Raw genomic sequence first — 12,972 nt, 5'->3', positions numbered from 1 at the left:
TGTAAATTCTGAATGTTTCTGATCAACAAGACTCTCTTTCAAGCAATAATTTGGGGGCCTATGCCTCTTCTTTCTTGTGGCCCCACTGTCTTCCGTATTTTCTCTCTGAGGTTGCCCTTGAAGGAGAAACACCTGGGAGATTTTTATGGCTCAGGCCTGGAAGTGACATCACTCACTTCCACTCACATTCTATTGGCTGAACTCAGTCATATGGCCATACCTAACAGCAAAGGAGATTGTGAAATGTGTCTCCACCACAGCACTTAGTGATCAAAGTCCCTCTTTCATAGAACTGTGGCATTTGATTAAAGCATTGAGAATACTACAGAAATAAATTAGCACTTCACTTGCATTATTTAAATCAATAGATTTTTACTTATTTCTCCTCATATCAAGATGTGGAATTCTACAAATCATTAGCACATAACCTAAAGGCAAACTCATCAGTAATAATTTCCTTTGGGGCTTGTTTTAGTTTGTGTTGTGTGTTGTTCTGTTTTTTGTTTTTTGGGTTTTTTTTTTTGGTTTTTTTTGAGACAGGGTCTTCCTCTATCCACTAGACTAGAGTGCAGTGGTGTATCATAGCTCACTGCAGCCTCAAACTCCTGGGTTCAGAGGATCCTCCCATCTCAGCCTCCCGAGGAGCTGGGACTACAGGTGCATGCCACCACACCTGGCTATTTTTTTGTTTTTAGTACTTATGGGGTCTCCCTATGTTGCTCAGGCTGGTCTTAAACTCCTGGCCTCAAGCAATCCTCCTGCCTCAGCCTCCCAAAATGCTGAGATTACAAGCATGAGCCACTGTGTCTGGCCTCCTGTGTTTGTTTATAAATGAGGCAATAAAAATTATATTATGAATACCAGAGTCAAGGGGAGAGTTATAGGTTGAGTTAGCCATTGCCAAACATGTAAGTTAATAAAGATTTTGGAGTTTTCAGTAAATGAGATAACCTGTAATTAAGAATTAGTAAGGAGAGAAGACACAATCCACATGTAAATGATATTAAATGTGCCCGCATTTTGGATTTTGATGACTTAAACTTGTACATTATCTACAACTGCCCCTTGTTGTTCTTTGAAAGCCAGGCATGCTCCTGTGTCCAGGTCTTTACTCTGGGGAAAGAGCTTTACAGGCAGAGGAAACAGCTAGCAAAGAAAAGATAATCTGCCCACAATAGCGTGTACAGTTGGAAAACGGCTGTTCATGCTATGGAGCTGATTTCCAAACCTGATCTGGAAAGCAGAGATCCAAAGCACTGCACAAGGCCAAACAGTAGGTCCCACAGGGGAGGCGCAGACCCAGAGGTGGCTCTGAAACTGAAATCCTGTTGATGGGTGGACCAAGCTTGAGTTTAGTTGCCTTGGAGACAACAGAATCCCTTCAAAGTAATTATCTTTGCCAGGCGTAATGGCTCACACCTATAATCCCAGCACTTTAAGAGGCTGAAGTCAGGAGTTCGAAACCAGCCTGGCCAACATGGTGAAACCCCATCTCTACTTAAAATACAAAAATTAGCCGGGCATGGTGGCACATGCCTGTAATCCCAGCTACTCCGGAAGCTAAGGCACGAGAACCCAGGAGGCAGAGGTTGCAATGAGCTGAGATTGTGCCACTGCACTGCAACCTGAGCAACAGAGCAGGACTTTGTCTCAAAAAATTATTATTATTATTATATCTTCATATAAGGAAAGAGTGCATTAAGGGAACTTTTAAAGCTGAGAATCATTCGTCTTCATCCTCACCCCGTCCCACTCTAACAAGGACATGAAGCAAAAGCACTAAATTACAATATCATAGATTTTTGTTAAGCATGAAAAACTTTGAGGGATTATTCATGAATAAGAATAGGAAACAATGAGAAAGCCTTCACTCTGCTTAATAAGAAACCTCTGGGCAGAGATAGAACATGCTTTTGATTGGTCCTTGAAACTCCAATTGTAAATGTAACATGCTTTGGGGATAGGAGCTGAAATCAGATGGTGTAGTCCTAACACTGCAATCGTCTCAGGAGGCAACATTTCCAGAGATCTCCTTTCAGAAAATTCCCTATCTCTGGAGAGCCGATGGTGGGGTGAGGGTTGAAAAATTACATATTTGGCACAATGTTCACTGTTGGGGTGATGGTTATGCTAAAAGCCCAGACCTCACCGCTACGTGATATAGCCATGTAACAAAGCTGCCCTTGTACACCCAAACATATAAAAATAATAATTTTTTTAAAACCTACCTACCTCCCTCTCCTGAAGGAGACTATGGACTGAATGTCTATGTCCCCCCACAAGAAATTCATCAAGTCCTAATACTCAATGTGATGTTATTTGGAGGTGAGGTTTTGGGGAGGTTTGCTGTGTAACTTATGATGGGGTTACATCCTGATCAACCCATCATGAATTTAAAATATTTTTAAGTCTCCTGTAATCCCAGCACTTTGGGACGCCTGTAATCCCAGCACTTTGGGAGGCCAAGGTAGGTGGGTCACTTGAGGCCAGGAGTTTGAGACCAGCCTGGCCAACATGGCAAAACTTTGTCTCTACTAAAAATACAAAAAAATTAGACAGCTGTGGTGGTGCACGCCTGTAATCCCAGCTACTTGGGAGGCTGAGGCATGGGAAGTGCTTGAACCCAGGAGGCAGAGGTTACAGTGAGCTGAGATTGCACCACTGCACTCTAGCCTGGGTGATAGAGCAAGATTTTATCACAGAAAAAAAAAAATATATATATATATATATATATATGTATATACAATTAATCCTCCTAACCTACTCAATATGATAGCTTAGCCTAGCCTAACTTCTATGCTCAGAACACTTACATTAGCCTACAGTTGGGCAAAATCATCTAACACAAAGTCTACTTTATTATTGAATATCTCATGTAATTTATTGAACACAGTACCAAAAAGTAAAAAACATATGATTGTATGGATACTCAAAGTACAGTATAATTTTCACACCACTGTAAAGTCAAAAAGTCATTAGTCAAACCGTCATAAGCTGGGAACCATCTGTAATTAGGTCTTGAGTGTGGAGCCCTCATGAATGGGATTAGTGCCCTTATAAAAAGAAACAGAGTGATAATTTTTCTGTCTACCATGTGAGAATACATCAAGAAGGCATTAGTCCACAAACCAGGATGAAGGTCCTCACGAGGACCTGAATCAGCCAGCAGCTTGATTTTGGACTTCCTAATTTCCATGACTATGAGAAATAAATGTTGGTTAAGCCTCCCCATCTATGGTATTTGTTATAGCAGCCTGAAATGAGTAAGAGGCTAAAACCAGTATCACTTTAATAATGAAAGTAGAGTCCCAACTCCTCAAATGAGCTTTCCCTTAGCACAGAGGAAATTTGTAACTTTCACTTAATTTGTGTTTAAAAACCCAGCTATTTGGGGTAGAGATAGGTATAGAAGAAACAAGGTCAGGGAGTTCTTCAAAACCTCAAGTATACTCATCTAAGAGCAGAAAAATCCAAATACAGAAACTGAATTATAATGCATTCACACTACCCATTGCTCAAGTACAAATTCACTTGATATGTGCTTCCTTTGGGATTTTTCTCTTCCAGTAGCTAGGCAGGAGAGAAAAATTTAATTAATCTTAAAAGCTCCAATGTGCTTTGCAGCGTGGAAGAGGTCACAAAGAATACCAAAATTTTTCAGCAACCACTTCAAACATAGATAGAAAATTAAGTTGATTTTGTCAACTTCAGATACAAAGGCATAGAAGTAATCCCAATTCTAGTCATCTCTTGTGTTTTGATTTTTACATTTTCTAGCAGGGTTAGCTATGATAGGAAAAAAAATAGAAGCAATGCAAATATTCCACAATGGGAGATTAGTTTGGTAAATTACAGCAAAGTAAGTCATCATCATAACTAACAACTATTAAGAGCTTATTTTGTGACAGGCACTGTGCTATGCAATTTCAATGTATTACCTCATTCAGTCATCACAATAATCTCCATTTCACATGTAACTAAATCTGAGACACAAAGACGTTCCGTAAATTCCCTGAGGCCATAGAACTAATAAGCAGGAGTCTGAATATAAACTCAGGACTCCAGTGTCCTTGTTTTTAAGCACTACACGATGCTACTCTGTGGTCAGACACGTCCCCTCTATGAAGGGAATTAATAGTCTCCAAGAGAGTTAGATGTGTAAATAAACATAACTATAATACCTTGTCTAAGTGCAATGACAGAAGTACAGTACCTAGGAAATCTTCCCAAATAAAGTAACATATGCTTACATTTTGAGGATCAGATTGGAAAAAAAGGAGGAAAGAGTAAGTGAGGGCATTCACAGCAGAAGAAAAACTGTGTACAAAGTTCCAGGGGAAGGCTTTGGGGATATGATTGATAGCTGGCCACCAGTGACACTGTGCGGGAATATTCCAGAAGGTTGTGGCTGAGGGTGAGGCTAGAGATGGAGGCCTAATCACAAGTTCTCTGCCCCCTGGCTAAAAGGTCTTGGGGAGACCCAGAGCCAGACTTGAAGGGTCGAAAAAGTTCATGTTAGAAAGATGCATTTCAGAACTGTGGGTGAGTGGCTCAGAGGGGACAAAGTGGATTCAAAGAGATGTGTTAAGAAGTTATGGCAACAGTGCAGGTGAGAGATGATAATGGCTCAAATAAAGCAAGGGAATATAGGCAGGACACGGTTAGCTCAAAAGGCGCTCAGGAAGTAACGTCGGTTAGACGTGGGGAATAATCGCCTGTGTGAGGAAGGGTCTATCTAAATGGCCTTCCAAGGTGCAGCCTCAGATGACAGCACTGATAGTTAGAATCTCTGGTTGAAATAGCGGAAACAGAGGAAGGCACCTGAGGCTGATCTGTCAGCTTAAGTGCCTGTAGGACATGCAGGAATAGACTCTTGGGAAGGCCTGGGGCCTTTAGAGGCAGTACGCACACTTTAGCACTCACAGACCATCAGTATGCAGCTTTTCGGGAACATTCCTAGGAAAGCATGACTGCCTTTTATCTAAACAAATGAAGTTAAAGTACACCTGAAAACCCCAGATGTTATGCATAAAACAAACATAACAAGATTCTGAAAGGTGATGAAATGAAGGCAAACTGACAAGGGCCTGGAACCCCGAGGACCACACTGTAACAAGTTCCCTGGGTTTTCTTTTTGCCTCACTCATCCCAGACATGGTGCCAGAGAAGCCAGCAACTGAAAAACAGTAACAGCGGCAGACTAAAAACGCCCCAGGAGAAGCTACTGCTTCTAGCCGAAGAACAAAGAAAGGTATGGCCGGGCATGGTGGCTCATGCCTGTAATCCCAGCAATTTGGGAGGCTGAGGTGCGTGGATCACTTCAGGTCAGGAGTTTGAGACCAGGCTGGCCAACATGGTGAAACCCCATCTCTACTAAAAATACAAAAATTAGCTGGGTGCGTGGTGGCACATGCCTGTAATCCCAGCAACTCAGAAGGCTGAGGCAGGAGAGCCACTTGAACCTGGGAGGTGGAGGTTGCAGTGAGGCGAGATCATGCCACTGCACTCCAGCCTGGGCAACAGAGCAAAACTCCATCTCAAAAAAAAAAAAAACAAGAAAGAAAGAAAGAAAAGAAAAGAAAAGAAAAAAGAACAAGGAAAGGTATGACATAGGAAGACAGAAAACTTTTGGACAATAGCCACTCTACCCCAGCCACGCACTGCAGAAAAATAGAGCCCCACCTCCTCCTCCATCAGCAAAGGCCAAGAGGGGATCCTGGAATTCCACCCTCTCCCAGCGGTAACAATAACACCTCACTCTATCTCCTCCATCCCATTATTATGAAAGACAATTGAGTGAGAAGCCAGGATTGTCACCCACGCCAGCAACGTGAAACCCCCTTCATGGTGTCAATGGAGGCCATATGGGGATCTTGGGCTTCCACTTCCACCCAGAGGTAATAAGGCATTCCTCTTCCTCCCTAGCTTATCGAAAGGGTTTGGGAGGCCAGAAATCTCACCACCATCTGGCGGTAAGCACCCCTCAAACAGTGCCAGTGGAGGCCGCATGGGGAGCAATAGTGAGACGTTCCTCTCCTTCCCAGCCAGAGTGGTTGTCAGCTGAGGTCTACAAGGAGCCTGCAATCCACTCCACCCAGCAGTAATGGGGGTCCTGCCCCTGGAGGCATAAAGGAAGCTAAGTGGGGGAACTAGATTTTCACCCCCACCTCGCAGTAACAAGGGGGAGCACTTCTTTCCCTGCAGCACATGTCAGAGGAAGCTGCTAAACAGATTTAAGTAAGAACTAGAGTCTCATGATGTAATACCCAAAATATCCAAGGTAAAATACAAAATCAGTAATCACACCAAGAACCAGGAAAATCTCATATTAAATAAGAAAAGACAGTCCACGGATGCCATCACCAAGATAATAATGTTGGAATTGTCTGATAAAGATTTTAAAGCAGCCATCATAAAAAGGCTTCAATGAACAATTACGAAAACTTTCTTGAAACAATGAAAAAAGAGAAAATCTGAGCAAATAGAAGATGTAAAGAAGAACCAAATATAAATTTTAGAACTAAAATATACAAAAAAAAAATCTCAATAGATGAGCTTCACAGCAGAAGGGAAAGGACAGAGAAAAGAATCAGTGAACTTGAGGCTAGAACACTAGAAATTGGCCAGGCACTGTGGCTCACACCTGTAATCCCAACACTTTGGGAGGCCAAGGCAAGCCAATCACTTGAGGTCAGGAGTTCAATACCAGCCTGGCCAACATGGCAAAAACCCGTCTCTACTAAAAATACAAAAATTAGCCAGGCATGATGGTGCACACCTGTAGTCCCAGCTACTCAGGAGGCTGAGGCGGCAGAATAGAAATTACTCAATCTGAACAATGGAAAAAAAAAAAAACCTAACTGGAAAAAAAAAATGAACAAACTCAGGAACCTATATGACTATAACAAAGAAATCAAACACTCATGTCATTTGAGTCCCAGAAGGAGAGGAGAAAGAAGGTGGGCTAAAAAAGTATTTAAAAATACAGTAACTAAAAATTTCCCAAGTTTGGTAAAAGACACAACTTAAAGAAAGAAGCAGCTATGTGAATTCTAAACAGAATAAACCTAAAGAAATCCATGTCAAGACACATATTAGTTAATCTCATAAAAACTAAAGGTGGCTGGGCGTGGTGGCTCATGCTTGTAATCCCAGCACTCTGGGAGGCCAAGGCGGGTGGATCATTGGAGGTTAGGAGTTCAAGACCAGCCTGGGCAACATGGTGAAACTTTGTCTTCAGCAAAAAATACAAAAATTAGCCAGGCGTGGTGGCACATGCCTATAGTCCCCAGCTACTCAGGAGGCTGAGGCAGGAGAATAGCTTGAACCTGGGAGCCAGAGATCTCGGCATGAGCCGAGATCATGCCACTGCACTCCAGCCTAGGCAACACAGCGAGACTCTGTCTCAAATAAAATACGTACATACATACATACATACTAAAAGTAAATAAATAAATCTTGAAATTAGCGAGAGAGAGACAACTAAAAGACAGATATTGGCAAAGAGGATTTTAAAAACATTACCCAACTATATGCAAGGACATTATGGAGTGGAAAAAAAAGTCAGTCCCAAGAGGTCACATACCATATAATTCCATTTACACAACATTCTCAAAATAACAAATTATAGAGATGGAGAACAGATTAGTAGTAGCTGGGGATTAGGAATGGTGAAGGGAAGAGGAAATGATTATAAAGAGGTAGCATGAGGAAGATATTTGTGGTGATAGAGTAGTGCTATATCTTGATTATGGCGGTGGTGACATAAATCTACACCTGTGACAAAACGGCACAGAACTATACATAACTTACATAATACCAATGTCAATTTGCTGGCTTTGATATTGTACTATAGTTATATAAGATGTAACCACTAGATAAAGAGGACCCAGGGCCTCTCTCTACTATCTTTGCAAGTTCCTGAAAATCTACAATTATTTCCAAATAAAAGTTTTAAAATTTTCATAAAACTATGTATACACACCCATGCATATACACACATACAGGGAGAGAGAGAGAGAGAAAAAAAATTGCATATAGAAATGGGTCACCAGATCATATTTGGCTTTAATACATTTTTCACTTTACTATACGAATGTGCTTTATTACAGAAACGTATGTATTTATTAAAACTTACTGCACTTCAACAAAATAATGGAACTATACTCTGCAATTCTACATGGAAGGAGCTAGACATTTTTCATTTTACACAACTTGCTTTTTGCAGACCTTGTTTGTATCTTTGGCTCCACTTTTTTCTAACTCTATTACCTTCTCAGAGCCTCAGTTTCCTCATCTGAAATGGAGCTAAGAATGCACGCCTCCCGCATTACTTTACTAGTAGTAAAATTCTTCTTGGCCAGGTGTGGTGGCTCACACTTGTAATCACAGCACTTTGGGAGGCTGAGGTGGGAGGATTGCCTGAGCCCAGGAGTTCTAACCTGCCTGGGCAACAGAGAGAGATCCCCATCTCTGCAAAACAATTTTTCAAAAAAAATTAGCTGGGTGTGGTGGTGTGTGCCTACAGTCCCAGCTACTCTGGAGGCTAAGGCAGAAGGATCACTTGAGCCCCAGAGATTCAGGCTGCAGTGAGCTGTGATGGCACCACTGCACTCTAGCCTGGGTGACTCAGTGAGACTTTGTCTCAAAAAAATAATAAAATAAAATGTCTTATTGTATAAAATGATATAGCATCAAATGGCAAAACCAGAATTTATGGAACAGCAAAATGTTACCTGATTTGAGGGACCCCTATATGTTGCCAGTATTTAAAAAGTGCCGGCCAGGCGTGGTGGCTCACGCCTGTAATCCCAGCACTTTGGGAGGCCGAGGCAGGCGGATCACAAGGTCAGGAGATCGAGACCATCCTGGCTAACACGGTGAAACCCCGTCTCTACTAAAAAAAAAAAAAAAAAAAAATGCAAAAAAATTAGTCAGGCGAGGTGGCGGGTGCCTGTAGTCCCAGCTACATGGGAGGCTGAGGCAGGAGAATGGCGTGAACCCAGGGGGCGGAGCCTGCAGTGAGCCAAGATTGCACCACTGCGCTCCAGCCTGGGTGACAGCGAGACTCCATCTCAAAAACAAAAAGAAAAAAAAAGAAGTGCCTGGAAACACTGGAAAGCTAATACCCAGGAAGTACCCCATCCTGTCCCAGCCTGCAGAATTAAGTTTGGGAGATTATCTCAGTAATATCAGCAAACAGTAGGAAACTGAGGCATTAGCAATGAAAAATGAAAGGAGGGCAATATGAGAGAGATCTTGATGATGAATTGAATGTCAGGAATAAAAGTAAGGGAGAAAAAAGTAAGAACGACACACAGACTTCTGACTCAGGGTAAAATAGTTGCCCTTCCTGAAGATAAGTCAAACAAGTAGGCTGTTTGAGGGCAAATATAATAAGCCCACCTGGGGACATGTCTAACTTTATGAGTCTGGATGTGCAGATAAAGAGCTAGAAGAGAGCCTTGTGGTAGAGAAGTTGATCTGAGGGTTACTGGCATGCCAGTCAAAGCTGTACCGTGGGTGAGGCAACCAAGAAGAATACAGAGTGAAAAATGCAGAGGACAAGAGCAGCACCTGGAAGAAGACTGAAACACACCATGGGCAGGAGAAGACGTTCCTGAAAAGGCAACTCAGAAAGAGCAGCCAGAAAGGAAGAAGACAATTGGGAAGGAGTGATGTCAGGGAAGCCAAAGGAAGAAAGAGAGCTATGTGGCCAGGGAACCAACATCGCAGAGGGCTCAAGTAAGATGGGATACAAAGCTCCACTGGATTTGACCTTTGGAGGTCAGTGGTGTGGGGCAGCAGACAGGTGACAGCAGGTTGGGTAGTGAATGGAAAAAGAGCAAGCAAAGCCAATGAATGCAGAGGGTGCTCTTTAGAGTGGTGTTTCTCAAAGTGGGTCCCCAACGGTCAGCATCACCTGGGAACTTGTTAGAAATGCACGTTCTTGGACCCGACCCCAAACCTACCAAATCAGAAACTCTGCGGATGAGGCTCAGGAATGTGTGCTTTAACAAGTTCTGTAGCTGATTCTGATGTACACCAAAGGTTGAGACATACAGATCTAGAAAAAGAAAGAGAAGCCACTGTTGAGAGGAAAAGGAGAATAGTCAAAGGAGGGTTTTGTGTTATAAAATGGAATAAATTTTTGTTTTTTAGCTAGAAATTACTCTTTATTGATTAAATCACCAGAAATTTTCAGCACAAGATTTAACATCTTAATGACCACCAAGGCCTGGGCTCTAGGGCTGTTTCTGCCTCTTCCAGTCCTTAATGGGGTTTAGAGGGAGAGACGTCATTAACAGAGACCAAGTCAGATGATTGCAGGTCCTCCTTTCCCAGTCTTTAAACAAGCTGCACAATTCTTGTCCAGAGCAGGAAAGAGCCAGTACTTCAGAAAAATCTAATAAAGAATTTGACATTGCATTATAAGATCTCTCATAACAATTTAGATTTATCAATAGTATTGGTCCAAACTCATTTGCTTCAGATCTAAATTTTTTTCATTGTGCAATTTACTTTTTGTGTATGTATGCAGTTTTAATAAATAATCTCACTCCATATGCAGAAATTCATCAACCCAATGCAAAAAACATCCCTCAAACTGGAATAGCCTCATTTTACTTTGGAGAGAGGAAACAAGTTTTTCTGCTCCTCTTCTACCCAGGAGATGAACAAATGTCCCCACAAAGTCCAAAATGTTACTTCTGGCCTTGGGATGCACACACAGGCAGCTTTTGATGGGCTAATTCAGATCACCTAGAAAGGGCAGCTGCAACCACTATGCAGGTAGTCTTCTTTGGGAATTTCTTAAATCAACTCTTGAGAATTCTCCATGATTGTTTACAAAGGCCCTAAGCTCTAAACAACTTGTGCCATTTCATTTCATGAGCTAGGCTCTGTGGACACACTGGAATGTGCAGGAGCAAGAGCAGCGGCAGTGGCCCCACAAGGTAGGACCTCAATAACTCGAGGCTTGTCAGTGATCCAGGCTGTCCGGTTTCCCTTTTCCACAATGCCAACAATCCATGCTTGGTGACCCTCTCTGTACTTGGAAGATCTGATTTCAGAAAAAAAGTGAGCCACCTGTTCTCTTGGAAGACAAATCAGTAATATCCTGAGGTTTCAGCTGAGGTTCCTTGAAGAAGCCCAAACTGCCCACTGGCCTTGCTGATGGCAGCCATCTTGGCAATGACTGGCAGATTGCAAATGATAAAGGACCCATCATTTCTTTGTTGCTTCACGAGGTTCTGAGAGTGTCCTAGAATGCCAAAGCCTGTGATGTCTGTGGCCACATGGGCATTAAATTTGTGCATTAATCTAGCAGCAGTTCTGTTGATGGTAGCCATATTGAGCATAGCTTCCTGATAGGCCAGATCTACTTCTTCTCTGAAGACCACCATCTTCACCTGATTCCATCTTTCAGTATTATCCAGCCATTGGTGGGCGTTGACAGCAACTTGGGTTCCTAAGGGTTTGGTTAACACCAGCACATCCCCAACAGCCGCATTATCAGGCATTATGAATGCACTTGGCCGACACACCACAGAGGCAACTCCACCGATGATAAGCCAAGAGTTGACCACCATTTGTCCACCTGTCACTGCAGTTCCTCCCTCCTCAGTAGCGTCCCGAAAGCCTTTGATCATAAGTGGCATTATCTTTTCGCGTTCCTCTTCACTCATACTCTGGCAACAGCTGAGTAACGTCAACACGTTGTCACACTCAGTAATGCCTATGGCCTAGAGGTCACTCAGCACGTTGGCACAAGCTATGCACCCCTTCATGTAGGGATCCTCCACCAAGGAGTAACAGAAGTCCATGGTCTGCACCAGTGACAGGCCTCCATGCCTCAGTGAGATGATGCAAGAGTCTAGCCCAATGCCCAGGGCTGGAAGGGCTGGGCCAGGGTCCGCCCCTCTGGCAGGGGTGCTTCCTGGGCGGCCTCGTCCCAGCTGGGTGTGGGCCGTGTCAGTCTGCCCGGGAGTTTGGGCAGTGCCTCCTGCGGGAGCTTGCAGCCTCAGCCCTTCCTGCCGGAGAAGCCCGTCAGTCGCCAGCCCAGGCTGAGACCCCACAACTGGGTCTGGAAGCGCCAGTAACTCAAGAAGGCCCAGCCCAAAGACAAGGCCGCTGGGCTTGAGGAGACTTCCGCCGACGCCATGACCACCATCACGGGGCTTCCTCCATCGCGCCTGCTGGAAAGGCCTGAGGAGAGGGGAGAAGAGGAGAGGACCCTTTTAGTTTCCACTCAAGTTAATATGAAGTAACAGTCAAATATCTCCCACAGAGATTCTCCCGGGCACCATTCTGGACACCCTTCTCGCCCGAGCCACCCCTCCTTGGCCTTCCTTCAAAATGGGAGAGGTTTATCACATGCTTGCATGGTACAAAGAGCCAGTATTTGAAGAGATTGGCTCTATAGAAAAGGGGAGATAAGTGTTGGAGCCAACTTTTGGGAAACCCAGAAATCGATGTTGAGTATTTTGAGATACAAAGTCATAGGAACAGCTTAGGAATTATTTCCCAGCCTCTGTACCCACCTGTTTATGAGGCAAAGCAAGGATGACAGGATACTCCTGTTCTGACATGTCTGCTTCTAATACTTCAACCACTGCCTCCTCCAAGAATCTCTGTATTTTTGTTTACTGTGTGACTAATATCTTCAAACACTGAGGAGCATTTCATGTCATCTGACCTTTGAAGGCTAGGCAGGCCCACTGCAGGTTAACAGTTCACCTAGCCCAGGTCCCCGGGCTATTTGGAGCATGTGCTGAACTCCTATCTATTCAGGTGCCAGAGAATAGGGATTGAATTTCATGCTGGTGACTATATGGGCTCCAATGACTATGCCAGGGAAGCCAGGAAGGGCAGCGCCCCCAGGCCAAGGGCACACGAGAAGGGGATGTCTGGGGCTTTTTCCAGACAAGGTAGGTAAGAGACACTTATCCAGTAGCTGCAACAAAAACAATA

At 43.5% G+C, this 12,972-nt stretch overlaps 1 pseudogene; it reads right to left on the bottom strand.

The window, feature by feature from the left end:
- Positions 1-10,302: 10,302 nt before the first annotated feature.
- Positions 10,303-12,163, bottom strand: LOC100459995 (selenide, water dikinase 2-like; annotated as a pseudogene).
- Positions 12,164-12,972: the final 809 nt, after the last annotated feature.

Source organism: Pongo abelii, chromosome 4 (genome assembly GCF_028885655.2).
Source record: "Pongo abelii isolate AG06213 chromosome 4, NHGRI_mPonAbe1-v2.0_pri, whole genome shotgun sequence".
Taxonomy (NCBI): Eukaryota; Metazoa; Chordata; class Mammalia; order Primates; family Hominidae; genus Pongo; species Pongo abelii.
Note: the sequence above shows the minus strand (reverse complement) of the source record. Positions and strands in the feature narration are given on the sequence as shown.